Genomic DNA, 13,404 nt, shown 5'->3' with positions numbered 1-13,404 from the left:
TATTGCCTCTCCTACGCACCTGTGACCTATGAAGACTTGACTTCAGGTGTGCAAAAGTTCATATATGTAGAGAAGATAGTCCATGTTTTTTTTAAACTGAATGAATTAGTAATGTTTTTACAAAAAATAATCATTTATATGGACGTAATTGACCTCATTTTCTAAGTAATGTATCAGCATGCGGTTTAACGCAGGAATGAAATGCAAATGTATTAAAAAAATGACCAAAAAAAMCGAATCAGATCTTGACTTTCATAATGTGTAGGCTGTATAATGTTAACATGTAGGCCTATTACTAGAAAAAATGCTTCTTTGTGAACCTGTCTCTTACCTGTCAATCCAACTTGGTAGACTGAAATGTGTTCCCCTCCTTATTGACTGAATTTGTGTTTTCTTATAGTCTAAATTGTAAAGACATATTGATCTATGGTGTAATCCTAAACCAGAATGCATTGATAAAAGTGACCACCAGAACCTAGTGTTAATATTCATGAAACATTTTCAATGATTTTATTAAATTATGTTGATGCATATTTTACAAAGTATTTTGAGTATTTCATTTATTTTGTCTCGGTGCCTGTCGGGCATTTGACTAAGGAATGCAGACATAACTTTCACTAAGGAATGCAGACATAACTTGAACATCTATACACTTGAAAACAATGTTTCCAAATCAGCTGCAATGATGAAAACGTTCATAAAGGACAATGTCAGATTTGAGTTGCTGTATGATTCACAAGACACATGCTTCCTGCTGCTGTGATGCAGTGAGCAGTGAATATGTATTAATCAAGAATATATCCTGGATGGATACATGATCATCATATAGGGTTCATTCATAAAACTCACTGCCAATGTTAATTTACCACATTTAACATTTTTTTGMCAAACAGGTAAATAGCCTACACCACAAAACCCAGAAAACATGCACCACATAAACCATACGAATCCAGTTTTAGGAGTAAGCCACAATATTATTTCCATCTGAAAGCATGACCTGACGTTCTTGTATGATTCTAAACCAAAGCTCTCATTGTTGTGTCTTTTCCAGGCTGCCGACTGATTTAATTGGGCCGTATTTTACTTTGTGTGTAGGACGAGCCAACAGAACATCTGACCATGAAGCTTGCCAGGCTGTGGATCCTACAGGTCTGCAATCACAGAAAAAACATATAATTCTCCATCCATATAAAGGTAGGGAGATTGTTGTCAAATGCACATCATACGCATGGCGGTACTCTGGGCAAAAGAAAGGAACTTCAATCAATACATACCCTTCTCAGGTCAACAAATGGACTAGAGAGACTGTTACAGAGGAGATGGTGTAAAATGGAGAGAGACAACTAAGAGGACACTCGTCTAAAGGTAAGCCATCCTTCTACTTTTAGACGAGTGTCCTCTTAGTTGTCTCTCTCCATCCCCTCTGTAACAGTCTCTCTAGCCCGAGGTTGGACAATGACCAGGGGGGAGTGAGGACAGGCTGTACAATTACGATTGAGATCAGAGTAGAGACTCATCTTGGAATAGGACATCTGGTAGAGAAGGATTTGTGTGACATCCGAAAGATACGGTGGCAGCGATAGCAACACTACAGTGGCATCATTTCAGACTAACTACAGGGGAGGAACTACGGTAAATTACATTGCACAAGACAGGTGATTGTAGGCTTCGGCATAGTACTTAACATTACAAAATCGGCACAAGCAAAAACTTCACATTTAAAGTGACAAGTGGTGCATAACTGCATGTACTTACTAACTTTTTACATGGTAATTACATACATATTTAGTTGCATTAATATAGGGCCAATTAAATGTCAAAGGTGCCTGCAGGGATGAAGTCATTAGGGTGGAGGGGACTATAATATCATATTAAAGATAGAGCAGTAGAGACGGGGAATATTCCTACCCTGTTAGAAAGAGCTAGCACCGAATAGGTCAAAGGAACAAAAGCCGCTGAAGATGATGAGGGTGAGAAGAGAGGGTAACCCTTCGGCAGTGTGAGGTAATGTTGTCCTAATGTAAGTGAAGCCAAGGTGAGGAGGCAGGTAGGATGGAGAGGAACGATTGGCCTGGCACAGACCAGGTGGATTGATATGCACACTTACACAGAATAAAAAAGGAAGATTATTTCATTGTCCGTCACGTTGTGTAGTTCATATGCCAAATCACTGTTAATCATTTATATGCATCTGCACCCAAGTGTGTATGACCATGTGTGTGTCTGTGCTTGTGTACGAATGCCCATGTGTGTGCCAGTGTATGTGTGACTGTGCATGTGTGTGCCAGCGTATGTGTGACTGTGCATGTGTGTATGCCTATATGTTGTCTGTCCATTAGTAAAGATAAAAACCGTGTTGGAGGAGCCACGTCCCCTGAACACACCAGGCTCCATTCTAGCAGGAGCACGTTCAAATGTTCAAATTTTACTCTACCCCCCCCCCCCCCCTCACTTTTGCCTAAGAGGGCAATTAAGGAAACAAACGTTTTCCCCAGATTAGCTGACTGCCAGCTTTGCATACTAATGTAATGCCAAGTGGTTACAAATAGTGAGTACTCTAATTACCGGCACTGTTTTCAATCAGAAATTGCTCAATTTCCCAGGATGAGGTCTCCATGGCTGGAGGAAAAAAACACAACCTGACAGAAGCAAGAGACAATCATCATCTGTGTTGTGGAGTGTGTATCTGTGTGTGTGTGGAGGTGTATATCTGTGTGTGGTGTGGAGTGTGTATATCGGTGTGTGTGGAGTGTGTATATCTGTGTGTGTGTGGAGTGTTATATCTGTGTGTGTGTGGGTGTGTACATTTGTGTGTGTGTGAGTGTGTATATCTGTGTGTGTGGAGTGTGTATATCTGTGTGTGTGTGTGTGGAGCGTGTGGAGCATGTATATCTGTGTGTGTGTGGAGTGTGTATATCTGTGTGTGTGGAGTGTGTATATCTGTGTGTGGAGTGTGTAATATTCTGTTGTGTGTGTGTGGAGTGTGTATATCTGTGTGTGTGGAGTGTGTATATCTGTGTGTGTGTGTGTGTGTGTTTGTGTGAGCGTGTTTGTATCCTTGTGTGACTGTGAGTGTGTGTATGCAAATAAGTTCATCTGCCTTTCTGTGTGTGCAACAGACGCAGGCAGGCACAGCCCTCTCCATCACTGGTGCCCCTGACAACACAGGAAATGGATCCCACCCGGTGGCAGCCTCAGCCTTCACACTATTTAGCACCACAATTATCCCCCATTCATTCACAGGCTGGATGAACCATATAAGGCCAAATGTGATTCTGCGATGATCAGCGCAATGTGAAACCACGGGTCTGGCCTGGCAATTTGATGTGATTGTGCTGCTGTGATCTTCTGTAGTAGGTGAGGCACCTCCTTTATTGTGCCATTCTACTGGAGGGAGAGAATTAGAATGGAGTCTTTGATTTTAGGTGGACACAGTCATAATATCTGGAAGAGGTACAATGGTGTAGCATATTGTGGGTGATCAAACAGAGTAGGGGAAAATTAACAGTGATGTAAAGTACTTAAGTAAAAAATACTTTAAAATACTACTTACGTCGTTTTTTGGGGTACTTTACTATTTACCATACCGTTCAAAAGTTTGGGGTCACTTAGAAATGTCCTTGTTTTTGAAAGAAAAGCACATTTCTTGTCTAGTAAAATAACATCAAACTGACCAGAAATACAGTGTAGACATTGTTAATGTAGTAAATGACTATTGTAGCTGGAAACAGCAGATTTTTAATGGAACATCTACATAGACGTACAGAGGCCCATTATCAGCACCCATCACTCCTGTGTTCCAATGGCACGTTGTGTTAGATAATCCAAGTTKAKCATTTTAAAAGGCTAATTGATCATTAGAAAACCCTTTTGCAATTATGATAGCACAGCTGAAAACTGCTGTTCTGATTAAAGAAGCAATAAAGCGGGCCTTCTTTAGACTAGTTGAGTATCTGGACCATCAGTATTTGTGGGTTCGATTACAGGCTCAAAATGGCCAGAAATAAATTACTTTCTTCTGAAACTCGTCAGTCTATTCTTATTCTGAGAAATGAAGGTTTTCCATGTGAGAAATTGCCAAGAAACTGAAGATCTCAAACAACGCTGTGTACTACTCCCTTCACAGAACAGTGCAAACTGGCTCTAACCAGAATGGAAAGAGGAATGGGAGGCCCCGGTGCACAACTGAGCRAGAGGACAAGTACATTAGAGTGTCTAGTTTGAGAAACAGACGCCTCACAAGTCCTCAACTGGCAGGTTCATTAAATAGTACCCGCAAAACACCAGTCTCAAAGTCAACAGTGAAGAGGCGACTCCGGGATGCTGGCCTTCTAGGGAGTGACGGTTGCTGATAATGGGCCTCTGTACGTCTATGTAGATATTCCATAAAAAACCTGCCGTTTCCAGCTACAATAGTCATTTACAACATTTCCTGACACCCAAAAGTACTCGTTACATTTCGAATGCTTAGCAGGACAGGAAAATGGTACAATTCACACACTTATCAAGAGAACATCCCTGGTCATCCCTACTGCCTCTGATCTGGCAGACTCACTAAACACAAATATTGCATTTGTAAATTAAGTCTGAGTGTTGGAGTGTGCCCTTGGCTATCCGTAAATATAAAAAACAAGAAAATAGTGCCATCTGGTTTGCTTAATATAAGGAATGTGAAATTATGATACTTAAGTATATTTTAGTAATTACATTTACTTTTGATACTTGAAGGGATACTTCAGAATTTWGGCAATGAGGCCCTTTATCTACTTCCCCAGAGTCTGATGAACTTATGGATACCATTTTTATGTCCAGTATGAAGGAAGTTAGAGGTAGTTTGATGAGCCAACGCTAACTAGCGTTAGCACAATGACTGGAAGTCTATGGGTATCTGCTAGCATGCTAGTCTCAGTTGGAATGGAGGTAGGGMAAGGAACAGACATCCTCGCACCACCATGGTCATGGGGAGCTGTAGGGACGGCACAGAGCACAGTGAACCCGGTGACCTTTAGCTAATGGAGGTCTGGCCTCTGATCAATGCACTGAGAGACTGGCGGAGGCCATCTTGCCCTTTCACTGAGAGATGGGATGGAGGGGACAGAGGGGGACGGAGGGTGGCAGCCAACAGGCGCGCCATGCGGCCATCGACCCTGCCAGTCTCCCATCCTGTGGGTGACAGCTGTGCCAGCGGGCCTGGGGATGGTAATGTCAAGATGCCACTCTGCCCTGCCACCAAGGAAGGACAGCCAACCTCTCAGTCTCTGTGCTGTAGGGAGGGAGGGAAAGTCACTGCAGATTTATGTATTATGGCTTTGTGGTCAAATGGAATCAGCTTAACAGGTGTAGGATCTTAATTTAAACACYCTGTTGCAGGAGAAAGTTCCTGCAAKGCAATACATTTACATTTTGAGGTTTAAAAAGGCTTCTGAAGGTTATAATTTTCACTTTTAAATTTCAGACTTGATTTTCCTTTATGAAAAATGGATTCTAATTCACATAATAATTCACATTTCCTCTTGCTGCAGGATTATTTTCCTGCTGTAGCAAACTGGCTCAAATTATGATCCTACATCTGTATCAGTACAGTGTAATTAAGAATCTGACGAAAGACCGAGAGCAGGTGTTTATAACAAGTTTATGGACAGTTTTACATTTAAATGTAGTGTAATTACAGTTTCAGCGAAGACATAAGCCAAGTTTAGGGCAGTGTAAAATATTAGCATTTTCTGTGTTTGTAACTTGAAATGCAGTGTTGGGGATTTAAATGTTTGTGTAAAGCTTTGGGGTTGAGATGTTGAGATGTCATTTTGTAGTGTGATGCTCTGTACAACCCAGATGGCTCACTACTGTGTCTTTCATCATAGTAACCTCTGAGACACATGAATGACATACAGCTTGATACACATTAGCATAGAACAACAAGTGAACAACAGTTTTTGCATTGTAATGAATTACACATCTCCTTACAATCATACAAAGCAATTCATAAGACCAACCGCACATAAATCCCATTCCATACGGAGGGGAAAAAAGCTCACAGATAGATTTGGAGCAAATTTCTCTTTTTATTATCATTATCATTAACAGTAATTTGATACTCAAACCTCCTGTGACCTTTTCACAGCATCCTCCATTCCCAGAAGAGCCACTCAATAGCACGAGCAGAAGGCAAAGTGCCGAGAGAGAGAGAGAGAGAGAGGGAGAGAGAGAGAGAGAGAGAGAGAGAGAGAGAGAGAGAGAGAGAGAAGAGAGAGAGAGAGATAAAGATTGATAGTGTACACTGCACAGTACATTATACACAATATATACATGCAGAGAGAGAGAGAGAGAAAAAAGTGTGTTAGAGATTGATAGTGTGCACTATACAGTCAATTATACACAGAGAGACAGACAGAGAGACAAAAGAGAGAGAGAGAGAATAAAGAGAGAGAGAGAGAGAGAGAGAGAATAAAGAGAGAGAGAGAATATTGAGAGAGATAGTCCGTAATATACATTATAAACATGATTATCATATCGCTGATGTACTTTTATATGGTGCTCCTCAATGCACATTCCTAAAATTCAAATGCAATCCAAAACAATTTAGAAGTGGAAACACATGAAGACGTCATGTGGTCACCGCGGGCCAGTGGTGGGGCATACTGTCTGTGTGTGATTACCATGCAGTTACACTTACTGTACATTTGGCCATAAGCCCCACCGACGGACCGACTGAGGAGAATATKGGGCAATCTGAGCAGGGCATGTCTGGCCTGTGACAGGCTCAACTTGCCAGCGTTTCCTCCTTATCAGGAGCTGGGGGTGGCGAAACTAATTGAAAAGCTACTTAGGTTTTCTTCCTCTCATATAAATGGATTACAGTCTTTGCCTCCATGCTTTGGTCCTATGTTTACTCAATGAGATTTGACACTAGAGTGGAGGGATAGGTCCACTCCCAATTTGATCCCACACGCCCAATTCCATACTAACAATCAGCGCCTGTCTCTCTGTCTCACACCCTCCTGTGTTTATTATCTTAGCAGGCCAATAAAATGGCCCATCATACTATATATACTGTATAAACATGTTAATATATGTATACATGTGGGGATATGGTATGGGGAGGCTGACACCCTTGGTCAGGGACTTACGCGGGTGCAGGGGAGCGAGGAAAGGGGTGCCGAGAGAACCCCGTGGATCCACTGAGTGGTGTGGCAGACTCCCCAACCTCCTGCTAGGATTTGTTGGAATGTGAGAGAGGAGGATTTTAGCACCAGGCGAACCACGCCAGAGCCACGCAGACTTCATGCCATCTGTCTCCCCCCTCCGTCCTCCTTTTGCCAAACTCATTAGACCTTTTTTTCTCTCCTTTTCATCCCTTGTCACAAGACTAGGGGACATACTGGGATCTGCTAACGCACTGGAGGAAAGAATGGAGGGAGGAAATGGAAGAAGAAGCTCAATAAACAGATTTAGAAATCTGGGTTCATTAATATGTATTCATGATGTACTGACAGCCTGAACAACATACAGGCTCTGTATCACAGAGAAACTGAGTCTTCATATTGGGTATGTTGTATCAAAGTTTAATGACCATGAAACACTTCCACGAGTCAGTAAAGTCAGTCAGTAAAGTCTAACACTGGATTGAAGGCATCAATGTCAAAAAGGTATTCATTTTAACAACATACTCTCGTATATTTAACTTCTATTGTCGTTCAAGAGTGGCTGCATTTTTTTAATACTGCATGTCCAGTTATTCATTGGTAGGACTGTGAGGTAGTGACACATCGTACATTATTGTGTATGAGTTAGTGAAATGGAAGCCTGTTGTGATTAGTCAGAAACATGTCAGATKAATTATCATAACTGTCAATATGGTGTCATATATGCCCCAATTACTTAATGACCTAATAAACTGTATCATAAATAACAGTATGTTGTTGATATGTTCATTTGAACCCGTAATTAAGTCAAGTGAGTATTGTTGTATATGTACTGTATGTTCAAATCAGGAAAACAGTCATCTACAAACCTTAATTGACCAGGTCAACTTCACATCCATAAATCCCTGGAAACAAACATTTTTCCAACATGAAGCTTTTGACAAACAGATTACACATTTAACACATCATAACCAAGTTGAGTAGGGCTCAGGATCATGATTCGGCGGGCATTATGAAATCCAAAACAGATCCCCTCATCAAATGGCTCTGTGAGCCGTGTGGTGGTCTGATGGGGTTGACCCCTGGCCCTCTCCCTGTGGGGGGCGGCTGGGGAGGGGCACGGGAGATCACACGAAGGCCCTGTTCTGGCTCCATGTCCAAACAGCCTGGTCTGTTCAGGAGGAGGGTGGAGGGGTGGAAGTGTACCYCCTCGTCCTAAAGAGAGCACCAGGTGGCAAGGACGTGGGCAGGGGGCTTTTGATGCTGACCCCTGGTCCCTGGGATGRGATGGCTCTAGTCATTGATCCAGCCAGAGGACGGAGGGGAGCCAGGTGCCCCTGGTGGGGGATCAGCTGCTACAGTCTGAGTATGGAGGAGAGGAGTCTGGGTCACACTGGTCCCAGTCATGCCAGTAGTCACAGCCCCAGTGTTGACTGGCTGTGATGTTGTAGACAGGGTGCTGGTCTAACACTGAAAGCAAAAGGGAACAGATTAATGAGTCGGTGTCTCCAAACTTTTGACTGGTACTGGTATATATATATACACAGTACCAGTCAAAAGTTTGTATATATATATACACAGTACCAGTCAAAAGTTTGGAGACACCGACTCATTCAAGGGTTTTTCTTTATTTTTACCATTTTCTACATTGTATGCTGCACTATTTGGTAAAAGACCAAGTCCATATTATGGCAAGAACAGTTCAGATAAACAAAGAGAAACGACAGTCCATCATTACTTTAAGACATGAAGGTCAGTCAATACAGAAAATGTCAAGAAGTTTGAAAGTTTCTTCAAGTGCAGTTGCAAAAACCATCAAGCGCTATGATGAAACTGGCTCTCACGAGGACCACCACAGGAAAGGAAGACCCTGAGTTACCTCTACTGCAGAGGATAAGTTCATTAGAGTTACCAGCCTCATAAATTGCAGCCCGAATAAAAGTAACAGACACATCTCAATATCAACTGTTCAGAGGAGACTGCGTGAATCAGGCCTTCATGGTCAAATTGCTGCAAAGAAACCACTACTAAAGGACAAAAAATAGAAGAAGAGACTTGCTTAGGCCAAGAAACACGAGCAATGGACATTAGACCGTTGGAAATCTGTCCTTTGGTCTGATGAGTCCAAATAGGAGATTTTTGGTTCCAACCGCTATGTCTTTGAGAGACGCAGAGTAGGTGAACGGATTATCTCCGCATGGGTGGTTCCCACCATGAAGCATGGAGGAGGAGGTGTGATGGTGCTTTGCTGGTGACACTGTCTGTGAATGATTTAGAATTCAAGGCACTCTTAACCAGCATGGCTACCACAACATTCTGCAGCGATTTGCCATCCCATCTGGTTTGTGTTATTTCATAGTTTTGATGTCTTCACTATTATTCTAAAATGTATAAAATAGTAAAAATAAAGAAAAATCCTTGAATGAGTAGGTGTGTCCAAACTTTTGAATGGTACTGTACATGTTCGTGTAGCCCAAACTGTTCGGATGCTACAAACAGAAGTTGGCAGATCGGCTGTACCAACTTCAGACGAGTCCCAAGAAGCTTGTGGGGGTCGTAGATCAAAATGGAGAACGCCATCGTGTTCAAACGCTACAGACGGTCTGACAAACACCGGTCTAGCTCTGTCACCTTTACCGCAGATGCGAAAGTGCGACATCTGTGGATGCGGTGGGTTTGAGAAAAATCCCAGATATCTTTAGCTTAAACAGACAGATTTTTTGTTGGAATTCTTATTATGCTAATTAGATTTCCCCGGGGGAGTGGATGTTGACTCTAGGGTGCTTTAAGAAAAGTTTTTCAACAGAATCGGCGGAATGACTAGACCCCTGCTCACACACAAACACAGTTCACTTTCCTAATTTGCTCCTTGTATAATTCCATCGCGCATCTAAACACTCTCCTCTCACCTTTTCCCTTTGCTTATGGACTTCGGTGCAAAACACATCAGCTGTCATAACCGCTAACCTCTACACACAGCCTACATCGTTGTCAACATATTATCTAACGTCATAATCAACATAGCTAATAGAACTAACGTGTTAGTAAACCCGCTACAATCATGCAGTACAGTGTACAGTCAGTAAGCAGTTCAGCAGTTACACCGGTGGACCCCAGTGGCAATACATTTACAAAACCAAAAGCTGCCCTTGACTCGGAAACGTTCCAGTGTTGGATAGCCATAGGATAGCTATTCCCTCTCTGTTTAAGCCAGGTGTTTGAGTAGGCTAAACTAGCTAGATGCATTCATTAGCTAAGTAAGTTAAAGTAAAAGTGAGAAGGGAAAAAAACATATATATATATATATATATAGCTAGCTCTCTCTCTTGCTTCTCTTTCATTTTTGAAGAAATTAATTTGTTCGAACTGTTCAATGATTTTCTCTCTCTCTCTGAGTCAACTATTTACCACATGTTATGCACTGCAGTGCTAGCTATCTGTAGCTTATGCTTTCAKTACTAGATTCATTCTCTGATCCTTTGATTGGGTGGACAACATGTCAGTTCATGCTGCAAGAGCTCTGAAAGGTTGGAGGACATAATTGACATTGTTGACATAATTACTGTGTAAATCTATGGAAGGGGGTGAGAACCATGAGCTTCCTAGGTTTTGTATTGAAGTCAATGTACCCAGAGGAGGACGAAAGCTAGCTGTCCTCAGGCTACACCATGGTGCTACCCTACAGACTGTTGTTGAGGCTACCATACACCTTCATTGCAAAAAAGTATGTTTTAATCAATTATTTGGTGATGTGAATATATTTAGTGTAGTTTTATCAACAAAAAAAAAAGGATAACTTTGTGTTTCACTACTTACATTTTTTCTGACATCCACTGAGGAGGATGGTCCTTCCTTCSTCCTCTGAGGAGCCTCCACTGATTTCAACCTCACATGTAAACATGCAATTCCACATGTGAAAGTAAGATGAACACGTGGAGTTTTCTTACATGTGAAACGGGAAATGTGATTTCCACATGTGATAGTTTTTCAGATGTGAAAATGCAATTGACATGTGAGGGGAAAACGTGTTATTCACCTCACATGTGAAACGGAGGTGTTAACATGTGAACTCTAAATGTGGTTTCACATGTGACGGTTAAGCACAACATGTGAAAACAGCCATTACACGTGAAAAAGCSATTTCCACATGTGAAACTGCAAATTCCACGTTTCTTTTGTAAGGGGATGCATGGATTCTTTGACTGGAGACGTTTTTGATTGAAATGGAGTGAATGCTGAAAATTACTGAAAGTAATGCAAGGTACAATACAGCAAAGTGACATCACCGTGAAAAAAGTCAACGCTGTGTTAGGTACACAACTAGATTAGAACAGAAAACATAGAATGAGCAGAATGCCTCACCAATGTCAGAGGTGTAGTAACAAGATCAGCCAGTCAATGAATGAGGAAAAATCTCTGTCAAATCTAAATGAATGTGTTAAATCTTCATTTTAATCAACTGTGGTAGGAGTGCGAGCAAGCCAGTGAGAAATCAACGTTTCAAATGTGAGCACCATTACACATCCAAGAGATGTATATCTCAATTGAACTTATCTGGTTAAATAAAGAATAAATAAAKAATACATTTAAATTGTAGTGTTGCTGGTCTCTCATTCATAATGAGCTGATGTCCTGCTGGAGTAGCTGGAAGAAGACAGTACCTCAAAATCTGCCAGCGCTTCCAACACTGTGTCTGTATCTGGGCCAGGCTTGGAGGAGGGTTAGTGTTATCAGTGTCTAAACTCTGTACCTTCTGTGTCTATAAGACGTTTACTACACACATACACACACACACACACACAGACATTCACGTGCGCGCACACACACACATACACACACACACACAAACACACACCCAAAAGACAGGGACTATAATCCTCCCACTTCCCTGGGGCTTGGACGTGAAAGCAGGCTGGATGGAAGAAGAAATTAAGATGTGTCTGATTCCAACAGCAGCCAATAGGAGAGCAGCGCCTTACACCCAGTGCTCTCTGATAGGTTCTCCTGGCCCTCTTCATCTCCGGGTCCGTATCATTCTCTCAAATCACAAGCACACCAGCAGTCTGACCCAAAGACAACAAGACCCAGGGAGGGATGGAAGGAGGATGGAGGGATGGAAAGAAAGTGTGTGGGAGGGAACAGCAGCCATGCACGGTGTCAGTAGTAGCCAGTGTGTTATTATTAATAAAGCATTAAAAAGTGAGCACATCAAAGCGTACAGGGGCCATGCTATCATACATGAAAGTAACATACTATAGCTTAATGTCTCCTAAGGCGTGTTATGGTGACGCTGCTTTCATTTGAAATGCATTGTGTGGCGAATGGATTTGTGAGAGTGGAGAAAGCGTGGCGTGGGTGCAGACCATAATTTAAAACCTGACCTCATAGGCTCTTCAAAGCCTTAGTGACTGAGGATATTTAGTGCTTACTGGTGTAGGAGACCCRCGCCAAGGCTGTATAAACAACAGATATGTACATGCTGGCATAGCTGGTGATGCATAGGCCTACTTACATACCACATGATCAATACTCAGTACAAACAACATCAACAACAACAACAACAACATTTGGGAAACCTTTTATTTATTTTGTTCCTATTATCAGATCACACAGCACATTATATTGACATTCACTGGGAATAAAAATGTCTCACTTAATGTTACAATTTCCATTTTTCCGCCCCATAAACCATGAATCCTCAATTCTGCAATTGGCACTATTCCGGTAATACTCATTTTGCAAATGGAGACGGCTGGAAGTAACACATCTTTCTCTCTCTCTCTCTCTCTCTTTACCAGCGACGCCAGGTAATTATCCTAATCTACCTTCCTTCTCCGCTCCTGCTCTTCTCTCCTCCACCGCATCACGCTGCTTTGGACCACCTCTGTGCCTTCATTATCAGCACTGGGAGTGTCTAATGGCTTGGCTCTCTCACAGCGCAGTCTGTCGGAGGAGAGACAGCCTGCTGAGGAAAAGAGATGGAGGGACCGGAGAAGAGGGGGGGAATTGGGGGGAGGAGGAGGGGGAGGGGGAGAAGGGAAGGAGATACAGCACTGAAGGGGGACGGCACTGAAGGTTAACATCTCAATCACTTCGGGGCAATTCTGCCAGACTCTGTTAGCTCCAGCTTTTCAGGCGTCTCCCTGAAAACGAACGGCAGTGGGACGAGTTTGTCTGTCACGATGTCAAAGAGGTGGCGAGGAGGAGGACACTTTGGAGGTGGACAGAGTGCTTGTGTGTGTGTGTGTGTGTGTGTCAGGAT

General features: G+C 42.4%; 1 long non-coding RNA gene across 2 annotated transcripts in view; it reads right to left on the bottom strand.

Moving 5' to 3' along the window:
- Positions 1-5,615: 5,615 nt before the first annotated feature.
- LOC111965664 (uncharacterized) overlaps positions 5,616-13,404 on the bottom strand; it is a 176,012-nt gene continuing 168,223 nt past the window's right edge. For both annotated transcript variants that reach the window (XR_002877544.2, XR_002877545.1), the window contains exon 3: positions 5,616-8,612. This is a non-coding gene — a long non-coding RNA (uncharacterized lncRNA). The remainder of the gene's footprint in view (positions 8,613-13,404) is intronic.

Source organism: Salvelinus sp. IW2-2015, linkage group LG6.2, assembly GCF_002910315.2.
Source record: "Salvelinus sp. IW2-2015 linkage group LG6.2, ASM291031v2, whole genome shotgun sequence".
Classification (NCBI taxonomy): domain Eukaryota; kingdom Metazoa; phylum Chordata; class Actinopteri; order Salmoniformes; family Salmonidae; genus Salvelinus; species Salvelinus sp. IW2-2015.
Note: the sequence above shows the minus strand (reverse complement) of the source record. Positions and strands in the feature narration are given on the sequence as shown.